Below are 26,976 nucleotides of genomic sequence, written 5' to 3'. Positions count from 1 at the left end.
TGCACTATGTTCCATTTCACAAAAACGACACATTGCTTAAAAGACACTCGCCTGAACAGGGACTTGAACCCTGGTCCCTCAGATTAAAGTTCTGATGTTTTACCGACTCCAGGCTTTTCTGTAGTCTGTTGCAAACCTACAGAAAGTTCGTAATACTAAAAACAAGTCAATTAAAATGGTGACAACTACTGTGCAATTACTAAAGTAGGAAAATCTCTCTATCACTAAAAGTATGATCTGAAAAGCTTGACATTTAGTGTCTATTGATGAAATACATTTAATTTGCCTCTTGGTTGAAGGTGTAGATTCTTAAACAGTTTGTGATTTTCTCACTCTGCACTATGTTCCATTTCACAAAATGACACATTGCTTAAAAGACACTCGCCCGAACAGGGACTTGAACCCAGGACCCTCAGATTAAAAGTCTGATGCTCTACCGACTGAGTTATCCAGGCACTTCTGTGATAGGTTGCAAAAATGCAGAAAGTTCGTAATACAAAAAACAAGTTATTTCAAATGATGACAACTACTAGTTACTGTGCAATTACTAAAGTTGGAAAATCTCTCTATCACTAAAAGTATGAACTGAAAAGCTTGACATTTAGTGTCTCTTGATGAAATACATTTAATTTGTCTCTTGGTTGAAGGTGTACATTCTTAAACAGTTTGTGATTTTCCCACTCTGCACTATGATCCATTTCACAAAAATGACACATTGCTTAAAAGACACTCGCCCGAACAGGGACTTGAAACCTGGACCCTCAGATTAAAGTTCTGATGTTTTACCGACTCCAGGCTCTTCTGGAGTCTGTCGCAAACCTATAGAAAGTTCGTAAAACTAAAACCAAGTAAATTCAAATGGTGACAACTACTGTGCAATTACTAAAGTAGGAAAATCTCTCTATCACTAAAAGTATGATCTGAATAGCTTGACATTTAGTGTCTAATGATGAAATACATTTAATTTGCCTCTTGGTTGAAGGTGTACATTCTTAAACAGTTTGTGATTTTCCCCCTCTGCACTATGTTCCATTTCACAAAAATGACACATTGCTTAAAAGACACTCGCCCGAACAGGGACTTGAAACCTGGACCCTCAGATTAAAGTTCTGATGTTTTACCGACTCCAGGCTCTTCTGGAGTCAGTCGCAAACCTACAGAAAGTTCATAATACTAAAAACAAGTAAATTCAAATGGTGACAACTACTGTGCAATTACTAAAGTAGGAAAATCTCTCTATCACTAAAAGTATGATCTGAATAGCTTGACATTTAGTGTCTATTGATGAAATACATTTAATTTGCCTCTTGGTTGAAGGTGTAGATTCTTAAACAGTTTGTGATTTTCCCACTCTGCACTATGTTCCATTTCACAAAAACGACACATTGCTTAAAAGACACTCGCCTGAACAGGGACTTGAACCCGGGTCCCTCAGATTAAAGTTCTGATGTTTTACCGACTCCAGGCTTTTCTGTAGTCTGTCGCAAACCTACAGAAAGTTCGTAATACTAAAAACAAGTCAATTAAAATGGTGACAACTACTGTGCAATTACTAAAGTAGGAAAATCTCTCTATCACTAAAAGTATGATCTGAAAAGCTTGACATTTAGTGTCTATTGATGAAATACATTTAATTTGCCTCTTGGTTGAAGGTGTAGATTCTTAAACAGTTTGTGATTTTCCCACTCTGCACTATGTTCCATTTCACAAAATGACACATTGCTTAAAAGACACTCGCCCGAACAGGGACTTGAACCCAGGACCCTCAGAATAAAGTTCTGATGTTTTACCGACTCCAGGCTTTTCTGTAGTCTGTCGCAAACCTACAGAAAGTTCGTAATACTAAAAACAAGTCAATTAAAATGGTGACAACTACTGTGCAATTACTAAAGTAGGAAAATCTCTCTATCACTAAAAGTATGATCTGAAAAGCTTGACATTTAGTGTCTATTGATGAAATACATTTAATTTGCCTCTTGGTTGAAGGTGTAGATTCTTAAACAGTTTGTGATTTTCTCACTCTGCACTATGTTCCATTTCACAAAATGACACATTGCTTAAAAGACACTCGCCCAAACAGGGACTTGAACCCAGGACCCTCAGATTAAAAGTCTGATGCTCTACCGACTGAGCTATCCAGGCACTTCTGTGATAGGTTGCAAAAATGCAGAAAGTTCGTAATACAAAAAACAAGTTATTTCAAATGATGACAACTACTAGTTACTGTGCAATTACTAAAGTTGGAAAATCTCTCTATCACTAAAAGTATGAACTGAAAAGCTTGACATTTAGTGTCTCTTGATGAAATACATTTAATTTGTCTCTTGGTTGAAGGTGTACATTCTTAAACAGTTTGTGATTTTCCCACTCTGCACTATGATCCATTTCACAAAAATGACACATTGCTTAAAAGACACTCGCCCGAACAGGGACTTGAAACCTGGACCCTCAGATTAAAGTTCTGATGTTTTACCGACTCCAGGCTCTTCTGGAGTCTGTCGCAAACCTATAGAAAGTTCGTAAAACTAAAACCAAGTAAATTCAAATGGTGACAACTACTGTGCAATTACTAAAGTAGGAAAATCTCTCTATCACTAAAAGTATGATCTGAATAGCTTGACATTTAGTGTCTAATGATGAATTACATTTAATTTGCCTCTTGGTTGAAGGTGTACATTCTTAAACAGTTTGTGATTTTCCCACTCTGCACTATGTTCCATTTCACAAAAATGACACATTGCTTAAAAGACACTCGCCCGAACAGGGACTTGAAACCTGGACCCTCAGATTAAAGTTCTGATGTTTTACCGACTCCAGGCTCTTCTGGAGTCAGTCGCAAACCTACAGAAAGTTTGTAATACTAAAAACAAGTAAATTCAAATGGTGACAACTACTGTGCAATTACTAAAGTAGGAAAATCTCTCTATCACTAAAAGTATGATCTGAATAGCTTGACATTTAGTGTCTATTGATGAAATACATTTGATTTGCCTCTTGGTTGAAGGTGTAGATTCTTAAACAGTTTGTGATTTTCCCACTCTGCACTATGTTCCATTTCACAAAAACGACACATTGCTTAAAAGACACTCGCCTGAACAGGGACTTGAACCCTGGTCCCTCAGATTAAAGTTCTGATGTTTTACCGACTCCAGGCTTTTCTGTAGTCTGTCGCAAACCTACAGAAAGTTCGTAATACTAAAAACAAGTCAATTAAAATGGTGACAACTACTGTGCAATTACTAAAGTAGGAAAATCTCTCTATCACTAAAAGTATGATCTGAAAAGCTTGACATTTAGTGTCTATTGATGAAATACATTTAATTTGCCTCTTGGTTGAAGGTGTAGATTCTTAAACAGTTTGTGATTTTCCCACTCTGCACTATGTTCCATTTCACAAAATGACACATTGCTTAAAAGACACTCGCCCGAACAGGGACTTGAACCCAGGACCCTCAGATTAAAAGTCTGATGCTCTACCGACTGAGCTATCCAGGCACTTCTGTGATAGGTTGCATAAATGCAGAAAGTTCGTAATACAAAAAACAAGTTATTTCAAATGATGACAACTACTAGTTACTGTGCAATTACTAAAGTTGGAAAATCTCTCTATCACTAAAAGTATGAACTGAAAAGCTTGACATTTAGTGTCTCTTGATGAAATACATTTAATTTGTCTCTTGGTTGAAGGTGTACATTCTTAAACAGTTTGTGATTTTCCCACTCTGCACTATGATCCATTTCACAAAAATGACATATTGCTTAAAAGACACTCGCCCGAACAGGGACTTGAAACCTGGACCCTCAGATTAAAGTTCTGATGTTTTACCGACTCCAGGCTCTTCTGGAGTCTGTCGCAAACCTATAGTAAGTTCGTAAAACTAAAACCAAGTAAATTCAAATGGTGACAACTACTGTGCAATTACTAAAGTAGGAAAATCTCTCTATCACTAAAAGTATGATCTGAATAGCTTGACATTTAGTGTCTATTGATGAAATACATTTAATTTGCCTCTTGGTTGAAGGTGTAGATTCTTAAACAGTTTGTGATTTTCCCTCTCTGCACTATGTTCCATTTCACAAAAACTACACATTGCTTAAAAGACACTCACCCGAACAGGGACTTGAACCCTGGACCCTCAGATTAAAGTTCTGATGTTTTACCGACTCCAGGCTATTCTGGAGTCTGTTGCAAACCTACAGAAACGTCGTTATACTAAAAACAAGTAAATTCAAATGGTGACAACTACTGTGCAATTACTAAAGTAGGAAAATCTCTCTATCACTAAAAGTATGATCTGAATAGCTTGACATTTAGTGTCTATTGATGAAATACATTTAATTTGCCTCTTGGTTGAAGGTGTACATTCTTAAACAGTTTGTGATTTTCCCACTCTGCACTATGTTCCATTTCACAAAATAACACATTGCTTAAAAGACACTCGCCTGAACAGGGACATGAACCCTGGACCATCAGATTTAAAGTCTGATGCTCTACCGACTGAGCTATCCAGACTCTTCTGTAATAGGTCGCAAAAATGCAGAAAGTTCGTAATACAAAAAACAAGTCATTTCAAATGATGACAACTACTAGTTACTGTGCAATTACTAAAGTTGGAAAATCTCTCTATCACTAAAAGTATGAACTGAAAAGCTTGACATTTAGTGTATCTTGATGAAATACATTTAATTTGCCTCTTGGTTGAAGGTGTACATTCTTAAACAGTTTGTGATTTTCCCACTCTGCACTATGATCCATTTCACAAAAATGACACATTGCTTAAAAGACACTTGCCCGAACAGGGACTTGAAACCTGGACCCTCAGATTAAAGTTCTGATGTTTTACCGACTCCAGCCTCTTCTGGAGTCAGTCGCAAACCTACAGAAAGTTCGTAATACTAAAAACAAGTAAATTCAAATGGTGACAACTACTGTGCAATTACTAAAGAAGGAAAATCTCTCTATCACTAAAAGTATGATCTGAATAGCTTGACATTTAGTGTCTATTGATGAAATACATTTAATTTGCCTCTTGGTTGAAGGTGTAGATTCTTAAACAGTTTGTGATTTTCCCTCTCTGCACTATGTTCCATTTCACAAAAACTACACATTGCTTAAAAGACACTCACCCGAACAGGGACTTGGACCCTGGACCCTCAGATTAAAGTTCTGATGTTTTACCGACTCCAGGCTATTCTGGAGTCTGTCGCAAACCTACAGAAAGTTCGTAATACAAAAAACAAGTCATTTCAAATGATGACAACTACTAGTTACTGTGCAATTACTAAAGTTGGAAAATCTCTCTATCACTAAAAGTATGAACTGAAAAGCTTGACATTTAGTGTATCTTGATGAAATACATTTAATTTGCCTCTTGGTTGAAGGTGTACATTCTTAAACAGTTTGTGATTTTCCCACTCTGCACTATGATCCATTTCACAAAAATGACACATTGCTTAAAAGACACTTGCCCGAACAGGGACTTGAAACCTGGACCCTCAGATTAAAGTTCTGATGTTTTACCGACTCCAGCCTCTTCTGGAGTCAGTCGCAAACCTACAGAAAGTTCGTAATACTAAAAACAAGTAAATTCAAATGGTGACAACTACTGTGCAATTACTAAAGAAGGAAAATCTCTCTATCACTAAAAGTATGATCTGAATAGCTTGACATTTAGTGTCTATTGATGAAATACATTTAATTTGCCTCTTGGTTGAAGGTGTAGATTCTTAAACAGTTTGTGATTTTCCCTCTCTGCACTATGTTCCATTTCACAAAAACTACACATTGCTTAAAAGACACTCACCCGAACAGGGACTTGGACCCTGGACCCTCAGATTAAAGTTCTGATGTTTTACCGACTCCAGGCTATTCTGGAGTCTGTCGCAAACCTACAGAAAGTTCGTAATACAAAAAACAAGTCATTTCAAATGATGACAACTACTAGTTACTGTGCAATTACTAAAGTAGGAAAATCTCTCTATCACTAAAAGTATGAACTGAAAAGCTTGACATTTAGTGTCTATTGATGAAATACATTTAATTTGCCTCTTGGTTGAAGGTGTACATTCTTAAACAGTTTGTGATTTTCCCACTCTGCACTATGTTCAATTTCACAAAAACGACACATTGCTTAAAAGACACTCGCCTGAACAGGGACTTGAACCCTGGACCCTCAGATTAAAGTTCTGATGTTTTACCGACTCCAGGCACTTCTGGAGTCTGTCGCAAACCTATAGAAAGTTCGTAATATTAAAAACAAGTAAATTCAAATGGTGACAACTACTGTGCAATTACTAAAGTAGGAAAATCTCTCTATCACTAAAAGTATGAACTGAAAAGCTTGACATTTAGTGTCTCTTGATGAAATACATTTAATTTGCCTCTTGGTTGAAGGTGTACATTCTTAAACAGTTTGTGATTTTCCCACTCTGCACTATGTTCCATTTCACAAAAATGACACATTGCTGAAAAGACACTCGCCCGAACAGGGACTTGAAACCTGGACCCTCAGATTAAAGTTCTGATGTTTTACCGACTCCAGGCTCTTCTGGAGTCAGTCGCAAACCTACAGAAAGTTCGTAATACTAAAAACAAGTAAATTCAAATGGTGACAACTACTGTGCAATTACTAAAGTAGGAAAATCTCTCTATCACTAAAAGTATGATCTGAATAGCTTGACATTTAGTGTCTATTGATGAAATACATTTAATTTGCCTCTTGGTTGAAGGTGTAGACTCTTAAACAGTTTGTGATTTTCCCACTCTGCACTATGTTCCATTTCACAAAAATGACACATTGCTTAAAAGACACTCGCCCGAACAGGGACTTGAAACCTGGACCCTCAGATTAAAGTTCTGATGTTTTACCGACTCCAGGCTCTTCTGGAGTCATTCGCAAACCTACAGAAAGTTCGTAATACTAAAAACAAGTAAATTCAAATGGTGACAACTACTGTGCAATTACTAAAGTAGGAAAATCTCTCTATCACTAAAAGTATGATCTGAATAGCTTGACATTTAGTGTCTATTGATGAAATACATTTAATTTGCCTCTTGGTTGAAGGTGTAGATTCTTAAACAGATTGTGATTTTCCCACTCTGCACTATGTTCCATTTCACAAAAACGACACATTGCTTAAAAGACACTCGCCTGAACAGTGACTTGAACCCTGGTCCCTCAGATTAAAGTTCTGATGTTTTACCGACTCCAGGCTTTTCTGTAGTCTGTCGCAAACCTACAGAAAGTTCGTAATACTAAAAACAAGTCAATTAAAATGGTGACAACTACTGTGCAATTACTAAAGTAGGAAAATCTCTCTATCACTAAAAGTATGATCTGAAAAGCTTGACATTTAGTGTCTATTGATGAAATACATTTAATTTGCCTCTTGGTTGAAGGTGTAGATTCTTAAACAGTTTGTGATTTTCCCACTCTGCACTATGTTCCATTTCACAAAATGACACATTGCTTAAAAGACACTCGCCCAAACAGGGACTTGAACCCAGGACCCTCAGATTAAAAGTCTAATGCTCTACCGACTGAGCTATCCAGGCACTTCTGTGAGAAGTTGCAAAAATGCAGAAAGTTCGTAATACAAAAAACAAGTTATTTCAAATGATGACAACTACTAGTTACTGTGCAATTACTAAAGTTGGAAAATCTCTCTATCACTAAAAGTATGAACTGAAAAGCTTGACATTTAGTGTCTCTTGATGAAATACATTTAATTTGTCTCTTGGTTGAAGGTGTACATTCTTAAACAGTTTGTGATTTTCCCACTCTGCACTATGATCCATTTCACAAAAACTACACATTGCTTAAAAGACACTCACCCGAACAGGGACTTGAACCCTGGACCCTCAGATTAAAGTTCTGATGTTTTACCGACTCCAGGCTATTCTGGAGTCTGTCGCAAACCTACAGAAACTTCGTTATACTAAAAACAAGTAAATTCAAATGGTGACAACTACTGTGCAATTACTAAAGTAGGAAAATCTCTCTATCACTAAAAGTATGATCTGAATAGCTTGACATTTAGTGTCTATTGATGAAATACATTTAATTTGCCTCTTGGTTGAAGGTGTACATTCTTAAACAGTTTGTGATTTTCCCACTCTGCACTATGTTCCATTTCACAAAATGACACATTGCTTAAAAGACACTCGCCTGAACAGGGACATGAACCCTGGACCATCAGATTTAAAGTCTGATGCTCAACCGACTGAGCTATCCAGACTCTTCTGTAATAGGTCGCAAAAATGCAGAAAGTTCGTAATACAAAAAACAAGTCATTTCAAATGATGACAACTACTAGTTACTGTGCAATTACTAAAGTTGGAAAATCTCTCTATCACTAAAAGTATGAACTGAAAAGCTTGACATTTAGTGTATCTTGATGAAATACATTTAATTTGCCTCTTGGTTGTAGGTGTACATTCTTAAACAGTTTGTGATTTTCCCACTCTGCACTATGATCCATTTCACAAAAACTACACATTGCTTAAAAGACACTCACCCGAACAGGGACTTGAACCCTGGACCCTCAGATTAAAGTTCTGATGTTTTACCGACACCAGGCTATTCTGGAGTCTGTCGCAAACCTACAGAAACTTCGTTATACTAAAAACAAGTAAATTCAAATGGTGACAACTACTGTGCAATTACTAAAGTAGGAAAATCTCTCTATCACTAAAAGTATGATCTGAATAGCTTGACATTTAGTGTCTATTGATGAAATACATTTAATTTGCCTCTTGGTTGAAGGTGTACATTCTTAAACAGTTTGTGATTTTCCCACTCTGCACTATGTTCCATTTCACAAAATGACACATTGCTTAAAAGACACTCGCCTGAACAGGGACATGAACCCTGGACCATCAGATTTAAAGTCTGATGCTCTACCGACTGAGCTATCCAGACTCTTCTGTAATAGGTCGCAAAAATGCAGAAAGTTCGTAATACAAAAAACAAGTCATTTCAAATGATGACAACTACTAGTTACTGTGCAATTACTAAAGGTGGAAAATCTCTCTATCACTAAAAGTATGAACTGAAAAGCTTGACATTTAGTGTATCTTGATGAAATACATTTAATTTGCCTCTTGGTTGAAGGTGTACATTCTTAAACAGTTTGTGATTTTCCCACTCTGCACTATGATCCATTTCACAAAAATGACACATTGCTTAAAAGACACTTGCCCGAACAGGGACTTGAAACCTGGACCCTCAGATTAAAGTTCTGATGTTTTACCGACTCCAGCCTCTTCTGGAGTCAGTCGCAAACCTACAGAAAGTTCGTAATACTAAAAACAAGTAAATTCAAATGGTGACAACTACTGTGCAATTACTAAAGAAGGAAAATCTCTCTAACTAAAAGTATGATCTGAATAGCTTGACATTTAGTGTCTATTGATGAAATACATTTAATTTGCCTCTTGGTTGAAGGTGTAGATTCTTAAACAGTTTGTGATTTTCCCTCTCTGCACTATGTTCCATTTCACAAAAACTACACATTGCTTAAAAGACACTCACCCGAACAGGGACTTGGACCCTGGACCCTCAGATTAAAGTTCTGATGTTTACCGACTCCAGGCTATTCTGGAGTCTGTCGCAAACCTACAGAAACTTCGTAATACAAGAAACAAGTCATTTCAAATGATGACAACTACTAGTTACTGTGCAATTACTAAAGTAGGAAAATCTCTCTATCACTAAAAGTATGAACTGAAAAGCTTGACATTTAGTGTCTCTTGATGAAATACATTTAATTTGCCTCTTGGTTGAAGGTGTACATTCTTAAACAGTTTGTGATTTTCCCACTCTGCACTATGTTCAATTTCACAAAAACGACACATTGCTTAAAAGACACTCGCCTGAACAGGGACTTGAACCCTGGACCCTCAGATTAAAGTTCTGATGTTTTACCGACTCCAGGCACTTCTGGAGTCTGTCGCAAACCTATAGAAAGTTCGTAATACTAAAAACAAGTAAATTCAAATGGTGACAACTACTGTGCAATTACTAAAGTAGGAAAATCTCTCTATCACTAAAAGTATGAACTGAAAAGCTTGACATTTAGTGTCTCTTGATGAAATACATTTAATTTGCCTCTTGGTTGAAGGTGTACATTCTTAAACAGTTTGTGATTTTCCCACTCTGCACTATGTTCCATTTCACAAAAATGACACATTGCTTAAAAGACACTCGCCCGAACAGGGACTTGAAACCTGGACCCTCAGATTAAAGTTCTGATGTTTTACCGACTCCAGGCTCTTCTGGAGTCAGTCGCAAACCTACAGAAAGTTCGTAATACTAAAAACAAGTAAATTCAAATGGTGACAACTACTGTGCAATTACTAAAGTAGGAAAATCTCTCTATCACTAAAAGTATGATCTGAATAGCTTGACATTTAGTGTCTATTGATGAAATACATTTAATTTGCCTCTTGGTTGAAGGTGTAGATTCTTAAACAGATTGTGATTTTCCCACTCTGCACTATGTTCCATTTCACAAAAACGACACATTGCTTAAAAGACACTCGCCTGAACAGTGACTTGAACCCTGGTCCCTCAGATTAAAGTTCTGATGTTTTACCGACTCCAGGCTTTTCTGTAGTCTGTCGCAAACCTACAGAAAGTTCGTAATACTAAAAACAAGTCAATTAAAATGGTGACAACTACTGTGCAATTACTAAAGTAGGAAAATCTCTCTATCACTAAAAGTATGATCTGAAAAGCTTGACATTTAGTGTCTATTGATGAAATACATTTAATTTGCCTCTTGGTTGAAGGTGTAGATTCTTAAACAGTTTGTGATTTTCCCACTCTGCACTATGTTCCATTTCACAAAATGACACATTGCTTAAAAGACACTCGCCCAAACAGGGACTTGAACCCAGGACCCTCAGATTAAAAGTCTGATGCTCTACCGACTGAGCTATCCAGGCACTTCTGTGATAGGTTGCAAAAATGCAGAAAGTTCGTAATACAAAAAACAAGTTATTTCAAATGATGACAACTACTAGTTACTGTGCAATTACTAAAGTTGGAAAATCTCTCTATCACTAAAAGTATGAACTGAAAAGCTTGACATTTAGTGTCTCTTGATGAAATACATTTAATTTGTCTCTTGGTTGAAGGTGTACATTCTTAAACAGTTTGTGATTTTCCCACTCTGCACTATGATCCATTTCACAAAAACTACACATTGCTTAAAAGACACTCACCCGAACAGGGACTTGAACCCTGGACCCTCAGATTAAAGTTCTGATGTTTTACCGACTCCAGGCTATTCTGGAGTCTGTCGCAAACCTACAGAAACTTCATTATACTAAAAACAAGTAAATTCAAATGGTGACAACTACTGTGCAATTACTAAAGTAGGAAAATCTCTCTATCACTAAAAGTATGATCTGAATAGCTTGACATTTAGTGTCTATTGATGAAATACATTTAATTTGCCTCTTGGTTGAAGGTGTACATTCTTAAACAGTTTGTGATTTTCCCACTCTGCACTATGTTCCATTTCACAAAATGACACATTGCTTAAAAGACACTCGCCTGAACAGGGACATGAACCCTGGACCATCAGATTTAAAGTCTGATGCTCAACCGACTGAGCTATCCAGACTCTTCTGTAATAAGTCGCAAAAATGCAGAAAGTTCGTAATACAAAAAACAAGTCATTTCAAATGATGACAACTACTAGTTACTGTGCAATTACTAAAGTTGGAAAATCTCTCTATCACTAAAAGTATGAACTGAAAAGCTTGACATTTAGTGTATCTTGATGAAATACATTTAATTTGCCTCTTGGTTGAAGGTGTACATTCTTAAACAGTTTGTGATTTTCCCACTCTGCACTATGATCCATTTCACAAAAACTACACATTGCTTAAAAGACACTCACCCGAACAGGGACTTGAACCCTGGACCCTCAGATTAAAGTTCTGATGTTTTACCGACACCAGGCTATTCTGGAGTCTGTCGCAAACCTACAGAAACTTCGTTATACTAAAAACAAGTAAATTCAAATGGTGACAACTACTGTGCAATTACTAAAGTAGGAAAATCTCTCTATCACTAAAAGTATGATCTGAATAGCTTGACATTTAGTGTCTATTGATGAAATACATTTAATTTGCCTCTTGGTTGAAGGTGTACATTCTTAAACAGTTTGTGATTTTCCCACTCTGCACTATGTTCCATTTCACAAATTGACACATTGCTTAAAAGACACTCGCCTGAACAGGGACATGAACCCTGGACCATCAGATTTAAAGTCTGATGCTCTACCGACTGAGCTATCCAGACTCTTCTGTAATAGGTCGCAAAAATGCAGAAAGTTCGTAATACAAAAAACAAGTCATTTCAAATGATGACAACTACTAGTTACTGTGCAATTACTAAAGGTGGAAAATCTCTCTATCACTAAAAGTATGAACTGAAAAGCTTGACATTTAGTGTATCTTGATGAAATACATTTAATTTGCCTCTTGGTTGAAGGTGTACATTCTTAAACAGTTTGTGATTTTCCCACTCTGCACTATGATCCATTTCACAAAAATGACACATTGCTTAAAAGACACTTGCCCGAACAGGGACTTGAAACCTGGACCCTCAGATTAAAGTTCTGATGTTTTACCGACTCCAGCCTCTTCTGGAGTCAGTCGCAAACCTACAGAAAGTTCGTAATACTAAAAACAAGTAAATTCAAATGGTGACAACTACTGTGCAATTACTAAAGAAGGAAAATCTCTCTATCACTAAAAGTATGATCTGAATAGCTTGACATTTATTGTCTATTGATGAAATACATTTAATTTGCCTCTTGGTTGAAGGTGTACATTCTTAAACAGTTTGTGATTTTCCCACTCTGCACTATGTTCCATTTCACAAAAATGATACATTGCTTAAAAGACACTCGCCCGTATAGGGACTTGAAACCTGGACCCTCAGATTAAAGTTCTGATGTTTTACCGACTCCAGGCTCTTCTGGAGTCAGTCGCAAACCTACAGAAAGTTCGTAATACTAAAAACAAGTAAATTCAAATGGTGACAACTACTGTGCAATTACTAAAGTAGGAAAATCTCTCTATCACTAAACGTATGATATGAATAGCTTGACATTTAGTGTCTATTGATGAAATACATTTAATTTGCCTCTTGGTTGAAGGTGTAGATTCTTAAACAGTTTGTGATTTTCCCACTCTGCACTATGTTCCATTTCACAAAAACGACACATTGCTTAAAAGACACTCGCCTGAACAGGGACTTGAACCCCGGACCCTCAGATTAAAGTTCTGATGTTTTACCGACTCCAGGCTTTTCTGTAGTCTGTCGCAAACGTACAGAAAGTTCGTAATACTAAAAACAAGTCAATTCAAATGGTGACAACTACTGTGCAATTACTAAAGTAGGAAAATCTCTCTATCACTAAAAGTATGATCTGAAAAGCTCGACATTTAGTGTCTATTGATGAAATACATTTAATTTGCCTCTTGATTCTTAAACAGTTTGTGATTTTCCCACTCTGCACTATGTTCCATTTCACAAAATGACACATTGCTTAAAAGACACTCGCCCGAACAGGGACTTGAACCCAGGACCCTCAGATTAAAAGTCTGATGCTCTACCGACTGAGCTATCCAGGCACTTCTGTGATAGGTCGCAAAAATGCAGAAAGTTCGTAATACAAAAAACAAGTTATTTCAAATGATGACAACTACTAGTTACTGTGCAATTACTAAAGTTGGAAAATCTCTCTATCACTAAAAGTATGAACTGAAAAGCTTGACATTTAGTGTCTCTTGATGAAATACATTTAATTTGTCTCTTGGTTGAAGGTGTACATTCTTAAACAGTTTGTGATTTTCCCACTCTGCACTATGATCCATTTCACAAAAATGACACATTGCTTAAAAGACACTCGCCCGAACAGGGACTTGAAACCTGGACCCTCAGATTAAAGTTCTGATGTTTTACCGACTCCAGGCTCTTCTGGAGTCAGTCGTAAACCTACAGAAAGTTCGTAATACTAAAAACAAGTAAATTCAAATGGTGAAAACTACTGTGCAATTACTAAAGTAGGAAAATCTCTCTATCACTAAAAGTATGATCTGAATAGCTTGACATTTAGTGTCTATTGATGAAATACATTTAATTTGCCTCTTGGTTGAAGGTGTAGATTCTTAAACAGTTTGTGATTTTCCCTCTCTGCACTATGTTCCATTTCACAAAAACTACACATTGCTTAAAAGACACTCACCCGAACAGGGACTTGGACCCTGGACCCTCAGATTAAAGTTCTGATGTTTTACCGACTCCAGGCTATTCTGGAGTCTGTCGCAAACCTACAGAAACTTCGTTATACTAAAAACAAGTAAATTCAAATGGTGACAACTACTGTGCAATTACTAAAGTAGGAAAATCTCTCTATCACTAAAAGTATGATCTGAATAGCTTGACATTTAGTGTCTATTGATGAAATACATTTAATTTGCCTCTTGGTTGAAGGTGTACATTCTTAAACAGTTTGTGATTTTCCCACTCTGCACTATGTTCCATTTCACAAAAACGACACATTGCTTAAAAGACACTCGCCTGAACAGGGACTTGAACCCTGGTCCCTCAGATTAAAGTTCTGATGTTTTACCGACTCCAGGCTTTTCTGTAGTCTGTCGCAAACCTACAGAAAGTTCGTAATACTAAAAACAAGTCAATTAAAATGGTGACAACTACTGTGCAATTACTAAAGTAGGAAAATCTCTCTATCACTAAAAGTATGATCTGAAAAGCTTGACATTTAGTGTCTATTGATGAAATACATTTAATTTGCCTCTTGGTTGAAGGTGTACATTCTTAAACAGTTTGTGAATTCTCACTCTGCACTATGTTCCATTTCACAAAATGACACATTGCTTAAAAGACACTCGCCCGAACAGGGACTTGAACCCAGGACCCTCAGATTAAAAGTCTGATGCTCTACCGACTGAGTTATCCAGGCACTTCTGTGATAGGTTGCAAAAATGCAGAAAGTTCGTAATACAAAAAACAAGTTATTTCAAATGATGACAACTACTAGTTACTGTGCAATTACTAAAGTTGGAAAATCTCTCTATCACTAAAAGTATGAACTGAAAAGCTTGACATTTAGTGTCTCTTGATGAAATACATTTAATTTGTCTCTTGGTTGAAGGTGTACATTCTTAAACAGTTTGTGATTTTCCCACTCTGCACTATGATCCATTTCACAAAAATGACACATTGCTTAAAAGACACTCGCCCGAACAGGGACTTGAAACCTGGACCCTCAGATTAAAGTTCTGATGTTTTACCGACTCCAGGCTCTTCTGGAGTCTGTCGCAAACCTATAGAAAGTTCGTAAAACTAAAACCAAGTAAATTCAAATGGTGACAACTACTGTGCAATTACTAAAGTAGGAAAATCTCTCTATCACTAAAAGTATGATCTGAATAGCTTGACATTTAGTGTCTAATGATGAAATACATTTAATTTGCCTCTTGGTTGAAGGTGTACATTCTTAAACAGTTTGTGATTTTCCCCCTCTGCACTATGTTCCATTTCACAAAAATGACACATTGCTTAAAAGACACTCGCCCGAACAGGGACTTGAAACCTGGACCCTCAGATTAAAGTTCTGATGTTTTACCGACTCCAGGCTCTTCTGGAGTCAGTCGCAAACCTACAGAAAGTTCGTAATACTAAAAACAAGTAAATTCAAATGGTGACAACTACTGTGCAATTACTAAAGTAGGAAAATCTCTCTATCACTAAAAGTATGATCTGAATAGCTTGACATTTAGTGTCTATTGATGAAATACATTTAATTTGCCTCTTGGTTGAAGGTGTAGATTCTTAAACAGTTTGTGATTTTCCCACTCTGCACTATGTTCCATTTCACAAAAACGACACATTGCTTAAAAGACACTCGCCTGAACAGGGACTTGAACCCGGGTCCCTCAGATTAAAGTTCTGATGTTTTACCGACTCCAGGCTTTTCTGTAGTCTGTCGCAAACCTACAGAAAGTTCGTAATACTAAAAACAAGTCAATTAAAATGGTGACAACTACTGTGCAATTACTAAAGTAGGAATATCTCTCTATCACTAAAAGTATGATCTGAAAAGCTTGACATTTAGTGTCTATTGATGAAATACATTTAATTTGCCTCTTGGTTGAAGGTGTAGATTCTTAAACAGTTTGTGATTTTCCCACTCTGCACTATGTTCCATTTCACAAAATGACACATTGCTTAAAAGACACTCGCCCGAACAGGGACTTGAACCCAGGACCCTCAGATTAAAGTTCTGATGTTTTACCGACTCCAGGCTTTTCTGTAGTCTGTCGCAAACCTACAGAAAGTTCGTAATACTAAAAACAAGTCAATTAAAATGGTGACAACTACTGTGCAATTACTAAAGTAGGAAAATCTCTCTATCACTAAAAGTATGATCTGAAAAGCTTGACATTTAGTGTCTATTGATGAAATACATTTAATTTGCCTCTTGGTTGAAGGTGTAGATTCTTAAACAGTTTGTGATTTTCCCACTCTGCACTATGTTCCATTTCACAAAAACGACACATTGCTTAAAAGACACTCGTCCAAACAGAGACTTGAACCCTGGACCCTCAGATTAAAGTTCTGATGTTTTACCAACTCCAGGCTTTTCTGGAGTCTGTCGCAAACCTATAGAAAATTCGTAATACTAAAAACAAGTAAGTTCAAATGGTGACAACTACTGTGCAATTACTAAAGTAGGAAAATCTCTCTATCACTAAAAGTATGATCTGAATAGCTTGACATTTAGTGTCTATTGATGAAATACATTTAATTTGCCTCTTGGTTGAAGGTGTACATTCTTAAACAGTTTGTGATTTTCCCACTCTGCACTATGATCCATTTCACAAAAATGACACATTGCTTAAAAGACACTCGCCCGAACAGGGACTTGAAACCTGGACCCTCAGATTAAAGTTCTGATGTTTTACCGACTCCAGGCTCTTCTGGAGTCTGTCGCAAACCTATAGAAAGTTCGTAAAACTAAAACCAAGTAAATTCAAATGGTGACAACTACTGTGCAATTACTAAAGTAGGAAAATCTCTCTATCACTAAAAGTATGATCTGAATAGCTTGACATTTAGTGTCTAATGATGAAATACATTTAATTTGCCTCTTGGTTGAAGGTGTACATTCTTAAACAGTTTGTGATTTTCCCCCTCTGCACTATGTTCCATTTCACAAAAATGACACATTGCTTAAAAGACACTCGCCCGAACAGGGACTTGAAACCTGGACCCTCAGATTAAAGTTCTGATGTTTTACCGACTCCAGGCTCTTCTGGAGTCAGTCGCAAACCTACAGAAAGTTCGTAATACTAAAAACAAGTAAATTCAAATGGTGACAACTACTGTGCAATTACTAAAGTAGGAAAATCTCTCTATCACTAAAAGTATGATCTGAATAGCTTGACATTTAGTGTCTATTGATGAAATACATTTAATTTGCCTCTTGGTTGAAGGTGTAGATTCTTAAACAGTTTGTGATTTTCCCACTCTGCACTATGTTCCATTTCACAAAAACGACACATTGCTTAAAAGACACTCGCCTGAACAGGGACTTGAACCCGGGTCCCTCAGATTAAAGTTCTGATGTTTTACCGACTCCAGGCTTTTCTGTAGTCTGTCGCAAACCTACAGAAAGTTCGTAATACTAAAAACAAGTCAATTAAAATGGTGACAACTACTGTGCAATTACTAAAGTAGGAATATCTCTCTATCACTAAAAGTATGATCTGAAAAGCTTGACATTTAGTGTCTATTGATGAAATACATTTAATTTGCCTCTTGGTTGAAGGTGTAGATTCTTAAACAGTTTGTGATTTTCCCACTCTGCACTATGTTCCATTTCACAAAATGACACATTGCTTAAAAGACACTCGCCCGAACAGGGACTTGAACCCAGGACCCTCAGATTAAAGTTCTGATGTTTTACCGACTCCAGGCTTTTCTGTAGTCTGTCGCAAACCTACAGAAAGTTCGTAATACTAAAAACAAGTCAATTAAAATGGTGACAACTACTGTGCAATTACTAAAGTAGGAAAATCTCTCTATCACTAAAAGTATGATCTGAAAAGCTTGACATTTAGTGTCTATTGATGAAATACATTTAATTTGCCTCTTGGTTGAAGGTGTAGATTCTTAACCAGTTTGTGATTTTCTCACTCTGCACTATGTTCCATTTCACAAAATGACACATTGCTTAAAAGACACTCGCCCAAACAGGGACTTGAACCCAGGACCATCAGATTAAAAGTCTGATGCTCTACCGACTGAGCTATCCAGGCACTTCTGTGATAGGTTGCAAAAATGCAGAAAGTTCGTAATACAAAAAACAAGTTATTTCAAATGATGACAACTACTAGTTACTGTGCAATTACTAAAGTTGGAAAATCTCTCTATCACTAAAAGTATGAACTGAAAAGCTTGACATTTAGTGTCTCTTGATGAAATACATTTAATTTGTCTCTTGGTTGAAGGTGTACATTCTTAAACAGTTTGTGATTTTCCCACTCTGCACTATGATCCATTTCACAAAAATGACACATTGCTTAAAAGACACTCGCCCGAACAGGGACTTGAAACCTGGACCCTCAGATTAAAGTTCTGATGTTTTACCGACTCCAGGCTCTTCTGGAGTCTGTCGCAAACCTATAGAAAGTTCGTAAAACTAAAACCAAGTAAATTCAAATGGTGACAACTACTGTGCAATTACTAAAGTAGGAAAATCTCTCTATCACTAAAAGTATGATCTGAATAGCTTGACATTTAGTGTCTATTGATGAAATACATTTAATTTGCCTCTTGGTTGAAGGTGTAGATTCTTAAACAGTTTGTGATTTTCACTCTCTGCACTATGTTCCATTTCACAAAAACTACACATTGCTTAAAAGACACTCACCCGAACAGGGACTTGGACACTGGACCCTCAGATTAAAGTTCTGATGTTTTACCGACTCCAGGCTATTCTGGAGTCTGTCGCAAACCTACAGAAACTTCGTTATACTAAAAACAAGTAAATTCAAATGGTGACAACTACTGTGCAATTACTAAAGTAGGAAAATCTCTCTATCACTAAAAGTATGATCTGAATAGCTTGACATTTAGTGTCTATTGATGATACATTTAATTTGCCTCTTGGTTGAAGGTGTACATTCTTAAACAGTTTGTGATTTTCCCACTCTGCACTATGTTCCATTTCACAAAAACGACACATTGCTTAAAAGACACTCGCCTGAACAGGGACTTGAACCCTGGACCCTCAGATTAAAGTTCTGATGTTTTACCGACTCCAGGCTATTCTGGAGTCTGTCGCAAACCTACAGAAACTTCGTTATACTAAAAACAAGTAAATTCAAATGGTGACAACTACTGTGCAATTACTAAAGTAGGAAAATCTCTCTATCACTAAAAGTATGATCTGAATAGCTTGACATTTAGTGTCTATTGATGAAATACATTTAATTTGCCTCTTGGTTGAAGGTGTACATTCTTAAACAGTTTGTGATTTTCCCACTCTGCACTATGTTCCATTTCACAAAATGACACATTGCTTAAAAGACACTCATCCGAACAGGGACTTGAACCCTGGACCCTCAGTTTAAAAGAATGATGCTCTACCGACTGAGCTTTCCAGGCTCTTCTGTGAGAGGTCGCAAAAATGCAGAAAGTTCGTAATACTAAAAACAAGTAAATTCAAATGGTGACAACTACTGTGCAATTACTAAAGTAGGAAAATCTCTCTATCACTAAAAGTATGATCTGAATAGCTTGACATTTATTGTCTATTGATGAAATACATTTAATTTGCCTCTTGATTCTTAAACAGTTTGTGATTTTCCCACTCTGCACTATGTTCCATTTCACAAAATGACACATTGCTTAAAAGACAATCGCCCAAACAGGGACTTGAACCCAGGACCCTCAGATTAAAAGTCTGATGCTCTACCGACTGAGCTATCCAGGCACTTCTGTGATAGGTCGCAAAAATGCAGAAAGTTCGTAATACAAAAAACAAGTTATTTCAAATGATGACAACTACTAGTTACTGTGCAATTACTAAAGTTGGAAAATCTCTCTATCACTAAAAGTATGAACTGAAAAGCTTGACATTTAGTGTCTCTTGATGAAATACATTTAATTTGTCTCTTGGTTGAAGGTGTACATTCTTAAACAGTTTGTGATTTTCCCACTCTGCACTATGATCCATTTCACAAAAATGACACATTGCTTAAAAGACACTCGCCCGAACAGGGACTTGAAACCTGGACCCTCAGATTAAAGTTCTGATGTTTTACCGACTCCAGGCTCTTCTGGAGTCAGTCGTAAACCTACAGAAAGTTCGTAATACTAAAAACAAGTAAATTCAAATGGTGAAAACTACTGTGCAATTACTAAAGTAGGAAAATCTCTCTATCACTAAAAGTATGATCTGAATAGCTTGACATTTAGTGTCTATTGATGAAATACATTTAATTTGCCTCTTGGTTGAAGGTGTAGATTCTTAAACAGTTTGTGATTTTCCCTCTCTGCACTATGTTCCATTTCACAAAAACTACACATTGCTTAAAAGACACTCACCCGAACAGGGACTTGGACCCTGGACCCTCAGATTAAAGTTCTGATGTTTTACCGACTCCAGGCTATTGTGGAGTCTGTCGCAAACCTACAGAAACTTCGTTATACTAAAAACAAGTAAATTCAAATGGTGACAACTACTGTGCAATTACTAAAGTAGGAAAATCTCTCTATCACTAAAAGTATGATCTGAATAGCTTGACATTTAGTGTCTATTGATGAAATACATTTAATTTGCCTCTTGGTTGAAGGTGTACATTCTTAAACAGTTTGTGATTTTCCCACTCTGCACTATGTTCCATTTCACAAAAACGACACATTGCTTAAAAGACACTCGCCTGAACAGGGACTTGAACCCTGGTCCCTCAGATTAAAGTTCTGATGTTTTACCGACTCCAGGCTTTTCTGTAGTCTGTCGCAAACCTACAGAAAGTTCGTAATACTAAAAACAAGTCAATTAAAATGGTGACAACTACTGTGCAATTACTAAAGTAGGAAAATCTCTCTATCACTAAAAGTATGATCTGAAAAGCTTGACATTTAGTGTCTATTGATGAAATACATTTAATTTGCCTCTTGGTTGAAGGTGTAGATTCTTAAACAGTTTGTGATTTTCTCACTCTGCACTATGTTCCATTTCACAAAATGACACATTGCTTAAAAGACACTCGCCCGAACAGGGACTTGAACCCAGGACCCTCAGATTAAAAGTCTGATGCTCTACCGACTGAGTTATCCAGGCACTTCTGTGATAGGTTGCAAAAATGCAGAAAGTTCGTAATACAAAAAACAAGTTATTTCAAATGATGACAACTACTAGTTACTGTGCAATTACTAAAGTTGGAAAATCTCTCTATCACTAAAAGTATGAACTGAAAAGCTTGACATTTAGTGTCTCTTGATGAAATACATTTAATTTGTCTCTTGGTTGAAGGTGTACATTCTTAAACAGTTTGTGATTTTCCCACTCTGCACTATGATCCATTTCACAAAAATGACACATTGCTTAAAAGACACTCGCCCGAACAGGGACTTGAAACCTGGACCCTCAGATTAAAGTTCTGATGTTTTACCGACTCCAGGCTCTTCTGGAGTCTGTCGCAAACCTATAGAAAGTTCGTAAAACTAAAACCAAGTAAATTCAAATGGTGACAACTACTGTGCAATTACTAAAGTAGGAAAATCTCTCTATCACTAAAAGTATGATCTGAATAGCTTGACATTTAGTGTCTAATGATGAAATACATTTAATTTGCCTCTTGGTTGAAGGTGTACATTCTTAAACAGTTTGTGATTTTCCCCCTCTGCACTATGTTCCATTTCACAAAAATGACACATTGCTTAAAAGACACTCGCCCGAACAGGGACTTGAAACCTGGACCCTCAGATTAAAGTTCTGATGTTTTACCGACTCCAGGCTCTTCTGGAGTCAGTCGCAAACCTACAGAAAGTTCGTAATACTAAAAACAAGTAAATTCAAATGGTGACAACTACTGTGCAATTACTAAAGTAGGAAAATCTCTCTATCACTAAAAGTATGATCTGAATAGCTTGACATTTAGTGTCTATTGATGAAATACATTTAATTTGCCTCTTGGTTGAAGGTGTAGATTCTTAAACAGTTTGTGATTTTCCCACTCTGCACTATGTTCCATTTCACAAAAACGACACATTGCTTAAAAGACACTCGCCTGAACAGGGACTTGAACCCGGGTCCCTCAGATTAAAGTTCTGATGTTTTACTGACTCCAGGCTTTTCTGTAGTCTGTCGCAAACCTACAGAAAGTTCGTAATACTAAAAACAAGTCAATTAAAATGGTGACAACTACTGTGCAATTACTAAAGTAGGAAAATCTCTCTATCACTAAAAGTATGATCTGAAAAGCTTGACATTTAGTGTCTATTGATGAAATACATTTAATTTGCCTCTTGGTTGAAGGTGTAGATTCTTAAACAGTTTGTGATTTTCCCACTCTGCACTATGTTCCATTTCACAAAATGACACATTGCTTAAAAGACACTCGCCCGAACAGGGACTTGAACCCAGGACCCTCAGATTAAAGTTCTGATGTTTTACCGACTCCAGGCTTTTCTGTAGTCTGTCGCAAACCTACAGAAAGTTCGTAATACTAAAAACAAGTCAATTAAAATGGTGACAACTACTGTGCAATTACTAAAGTAGGAAAATCTCTCTATCACTAAAAGTATGATCTGAAAAGCTTGACATTTAGTGTCTATTGATGAAATACATTTAATTTGCCTCTTGGTTGAAGGTGTAGATTCTTAAACAGTTTGTGATTTTCTCACTCTGCACTATGTTCCATTTCACAAAATGACACATTGCTTAAAAGACACTCGCCCAAACAGGGACTTGAACCCAGGACCCTCAGATTAAAAGTCTGATGCTCTACCGACTGAGCTATCCAGGCACTTCTGTGATAGGTTGCAAAAATGCAGAAAGTTCGTAATACAAAAAACAAGTTATTTCAAATGATGACAACTACTAGTTACTGTGCAATTACTAAAGTTGGAAAATCTCTCTATCACTAAAAGTATGAACTGAAAAGCTTGACATTTAGTGTCTCTTGATGAAATACATTTAATTTGTCTCTTGGTTGAAGGTGTACATTCTTAAACAGTTTGTGATTTTCCCACTCTGCACTATGATCCATTTCACAAAAATGACACATTGCTTAAAAGACACTCGCCCGAACAGGGACTTGAAACCTGGACCCTCAGATTAAAGTTCTGATGTTTTACCGACTCCAGGCTCTTCTGGAGTCTGTCGCAAACCTATAGAAAGTTCGTAAAACTAAAACCAAGTAAATTCAAATGGTGACAACTACTGTGCAATTACTAAAGTAGGAAAATCTCTCTATCACTAAAAGTATGATCTGAATAGCTTGACATTTAGTGTCTAATGATGAATTACATTTAATTTGCCTCTTGGTTGAAGGTGTACATTCTTAAACAGTTTGTGATTTTCCCACTCTGCACTATGTTCCATTTCACAAAAATGACACATTGCTTAAAAGACACTCGCCCGAACAGGGACTTGAAACCTGGACCCTCAGATTAAAGTTCTGATGTTTTACCGACTCCAGGCTATTCTGGAGTCTGTTGCAAACCTACAGAAACGTCGTTATACTAAAAACAAGTAAATTCAAATGGTGACAACTACTGTGCAATTACTAAAGTAGGAAAATCTCTCTATCACTAAAAGTATGATCTGAATAGCTTGACATTTAGTGTCTATTGATGAAATACATTTAATTTGCCTCTTGGTTGAAGGTGTACATTCTTAAACAGTTTGTGATTTTCCCACTCTGCACTATGTTCCATTTCACAAAATAACACATTGCTTAAAAGACACTCGCCTGAACAGGGACATGAACCCTGGACCATCAGATTTAAAGTCTGATGCTCTACCGACTGAGCTATCCAGACTCTTCTGTAATAGGTCGCAAAAATGCAGAAAGTTCGTAATACAAAAAACAAGTCATTTCAAATGATGACAACTACTAGTTACTGTGCAATTACTAAAGTTGGAAAATCTCTCTATCACTAAAAGTATGAACTGAAAAGCTTGACATTTAGTGTATCTTGATGAAATACATTTAATTTGCCTCTTGGTTGAAGGTGTACATTCTTAAACAGTTTGTGATTTTCCCACTCTGCACTATGATCCATTTCACAAAAATGACACATTGCTTAAAAGACACTTGCCCGAACAGGGACTTGAAACCTGGACCCTCAGATTAAAGTTCTGATGTTTTACCGACTCCAGCCTCTTCTGGAGTCAGTCGCAAACCTACAGAAAGTTCGTAATACTAAAAACAAGTAAATTCAAATGGTGACAACTACTGTGCAATTACTAAAGAAGGAAAATCTCTCTATCACTAAAAGTATGATCTGAATAGCTTGACATTTAGTGTCTATTGATGAAATACATTTAATTTGCCTCTTGGTTGAAGGTGTAGATTCTTAAACAGTTTGTGATTTTCCCTCTCTGCACTATGTTCCATTTCACAAAAACTACACATTGCTTAAAAGACACTCACCCGAACAGGGACTTGGACCCTGGACCCTCAGATTAAAGTTCTGATGTTTTACCGACTCCAGGCTATTCTGGAGTCTGTCGCAAACCTACAGAAACTTCGTAATACAAAAAACAAGTCATTTCAAATGATGACAACTACTAGTTACTGTGCAATTACTAAAGTAGGAAAATCTCTCTATCACTAAAAGTATGAACTGAAAAGCTTGACATTTAGTGTCTATTGATGAAATACATTTAATTTGCCTCTTGGTTGAAGGTGTACATTCTTAAACAGTTTGTGATTTTCCCACTCTGCACTATGTTCAATTTCACAAAAACGACACATTGCTTAAAAGACACTCGCCTGAACAGGGACTTGAACCCTGGACCCTCAGATTAAAGTTCTGATGTTTTACCGACTCCAGGCACTTCTGGAGTCTGTCGCAAACCTATAGAAAGTTCGTAATATTAAAAACAAGTAAATTCAAATGGTGACAACTACTGTGCAATTACTAAAGTAGGAAAATCTCTCTATCACTAAAAGTATGAACTGAAAAGCTTGACATTTAGTGTCTCTTGATGAAATACATTTAATTTGCCTCTTGGTTGAAGGTGTACATTCTTAAACAGTTTGTGATTTTCCCACTCTGCACTATGTTCCATTTCACAAAAATGACACATTGCTTAAAAGACACTCGCCCGAACAGGGACTTGAAACCTGGACCCTCAGATTAAAGTTCTGATGTTTTACCGACTCCAGGCTCTTCTGGAGTCAGTCGCAAACCTACAGAAAGTTCGTAATACTAAAAACAAGTAAATTCAAATGGTGACAACTACTGTGCAATTACTAAAGTAGGAAAATCTCTCTATCACTAAAAGTATGATCTGAATAGCTTGACATTTAGTGTCTATTGATGAAATACATTTAATTTGCCTCTTGGTTGAAGGTGTAGACTCTTAAACAGTTTGTGATTTTCCCACTCTGCACTATGTTCCATTTCACAAAAATGACACATTGCTTAAAAGACACTCGCCCGAACAGGGACTTGAAACCTGGACCCTCAGATTAAAGTTCTGATGTTTTACCGACTCCAGGCTCTTCTGGAGTCATTCGCAAACCTACAGAAAGTTCGTAATACTAAAAACAAGTAAATTCAAATGGTGACAACTACTGTGCAATTACTAAAGTAGGAATATCTCTCTATCACTAAAAGTATGATCTGAATAGCTTGACATTTAGTGTCTATTGATGAAATACATTTAATTTGCCTCTTGGTTGAAGGTGTAGATTCTTAAACAGATTGTGATTTTCCCACTCTGCACTATGTTCCATTTCACAAAAATGACACATTGCTTAAAAGACACTCGCCTGAACAGTGACTTGAACCCTGGTCCCTCAGATTAAAGTTCTGATGTTTTACCGACTCCAGGCTTTTCTGTAGTCTGTCGCAAACCTACAGAAAGTTCGTAATACTAAAAACAAGTCAATTAAAATGGTGACAACTACTGTGCAATTACTAAAGTAGGAAAATCTCTCTATCACTAAAAGTATGATCTGAAAAGCTTGACATTTAGTGTCTATTGATGAAATACATTTAATTTGCCTCTTGGTTGAAGGTGTAGATTCTTAAACAGTTTGTGATTTTCCCACTCTGCACTATGTTCCATTTCACAAAATGACACATTGCTTAAAAGACACTCGCCCAAACAGGGACTTGAACCCAGGACCCTCAGATTAAAAGTCTGATGCTCTACCGACTGAGCTATCCAGGCACTTCTGTGATAGGTTGCAAAAATGCAGAAAGTTCGTAATACAAAAAACAAGTTATTTCAAATGATGACAACTACTAGTTACTGTGCAATTACTAAAGTTGGAAAATCTCTCTATCACTAAAAGTATGAACTGAAAAGCTTGACATTTAGTGTCTCTTGATGAAATACATTTAATTTGTCTCTTGGTTGAAGGTGTACATTCTTAAACAGTTTGTGATTTTCCCACTCTGCACTATGATCCATTTCACAAAAACTACACATTGCTTAAAAGACACTCACCCGAACAGGGACTTGAACCCTGGACCCTCAGATTAAAGTTCTGATGTTTTACCGACTCCAGGCTATTCTGGAGTCTGTCGCAAACCTACAGAAACTTCGTTATACTAAAAACAAGTAAATTCAAATGGTGACAACTACTGTGCAATTACTAAAGTAGGAAAATCTCTCTATCACTAAAAGTATGATCTGAATAGCTTGACATTTAGTGTCTATTGATGAAATACATTT

At 36.7% G+C, this 26,976-nt stretch overlaps 8 non-coding genes across 8 annotated transcripts; all 8 read right to left on the bottom strand.

Annotated features, from left to right (window-relative positions):
* Positions 1-2,069: 2,069 nt before the first annotated feature.
* On the bottom strand, positions 2,070-2,142 carry TRNAK-UUU (transfer RNA lysine (anticodon UUU)). The gene has a single exon. It is a non-coding gene; the product is annotated as a tRNA-Lys (tRNA).
* A 1,280-nt stretch (positions 2,143-3,422) lies between these two features.
* TRNAK-UUU (transfer RNA lysine (anticodon UUU)) lies at positions 3,423-3,495 on the bottom strand. The gene has a single exon. It is a non-coding gene; the product is annotated as a tRNA-Lys (tRNA).
* Positions 3,496-10,875: 7,380 nt separating this feature from the next.
* On the bottom strand, positions 10,876-10,948 carry TRNAK-UUU (transfer RNA lysine (anticodon UUU)). Its single transcript has one exon. It is a non-coding gene; the product is annotated as a tRNA-Lys (tRNA).
* Positions 10,949-13,581: 2,633 nt separating this feature from the next.
* Positions 13,582-13,654, bottom strand: TRNAK-UUU (transfer RNA lysine (anticodon UUU)). Its single transcript has one exon. It is a non-coding gene; the product is annotated as a tRNA-Lys (tRNA).
* Positions 13,655-18,294: 4,640 nt separating this feature from the next.
* Positions 18,295-18,367, bottom strand: TRNAK-UUU (transfer RNA lysine (anticodon UUU)). Its single transcript has one exon. It is a non-coding gene; the product is annotated as a tRNA-Lys (tRNA).
* A 1,606-nt stretch (positions 18,368-19,973) lies between these two features.
* On the bottom strand, positions 19,974-20,046 carry TRNAK-UUU (transfer RNA lysine (anticodon UUU)). Its single transcript has one exon. It is a non-coding gene; the product is annotated as a tRNA-Lys (tRNA).
* A 2,967-nt stretch (positions 20,047-23,013) lies between these two features.
* TRNAK-UUU (transfer RNA lysine (anticodon UUU)) lies at positions 23,014-23,086 on the bottom strand. Its single transcript has one exon. It is a non-coding gene; the product is annotated as a tRNA-Lys (tRNA).
* A 3,310-nt stretch (positions 23,087-26,396) lies between these two features.
* Positions 26,397-26,469, bottom strand: TRNAK-UUU (transfer RNA lysine (anticodon UUU)). The gene has a single exon. It is a non-coding gene; the product is annotated as a tRNA-Lys (tRNA).
* Positions 26,470-26,976: the final 507 nt, after the last annotated feature.

This window comes from Taudactylus pleione, unplaced genomic scaffold (genome assembly GCF_031769625.1).
Source record: "Taudactylus pleione unplaced genomic scaffold, aTauple2 ptg000454l, whole genome shotgun sequence".
NCBI classification, from domain to species: Eukaryota; Metazoa; Chordata; class Amphibia; order Anura; family Myobatrachidae; genus Taudactylus; species Taudactylus pleione.
This window is presented reverse-complemented; position numbering and strand designations above follow the sequence as displayed.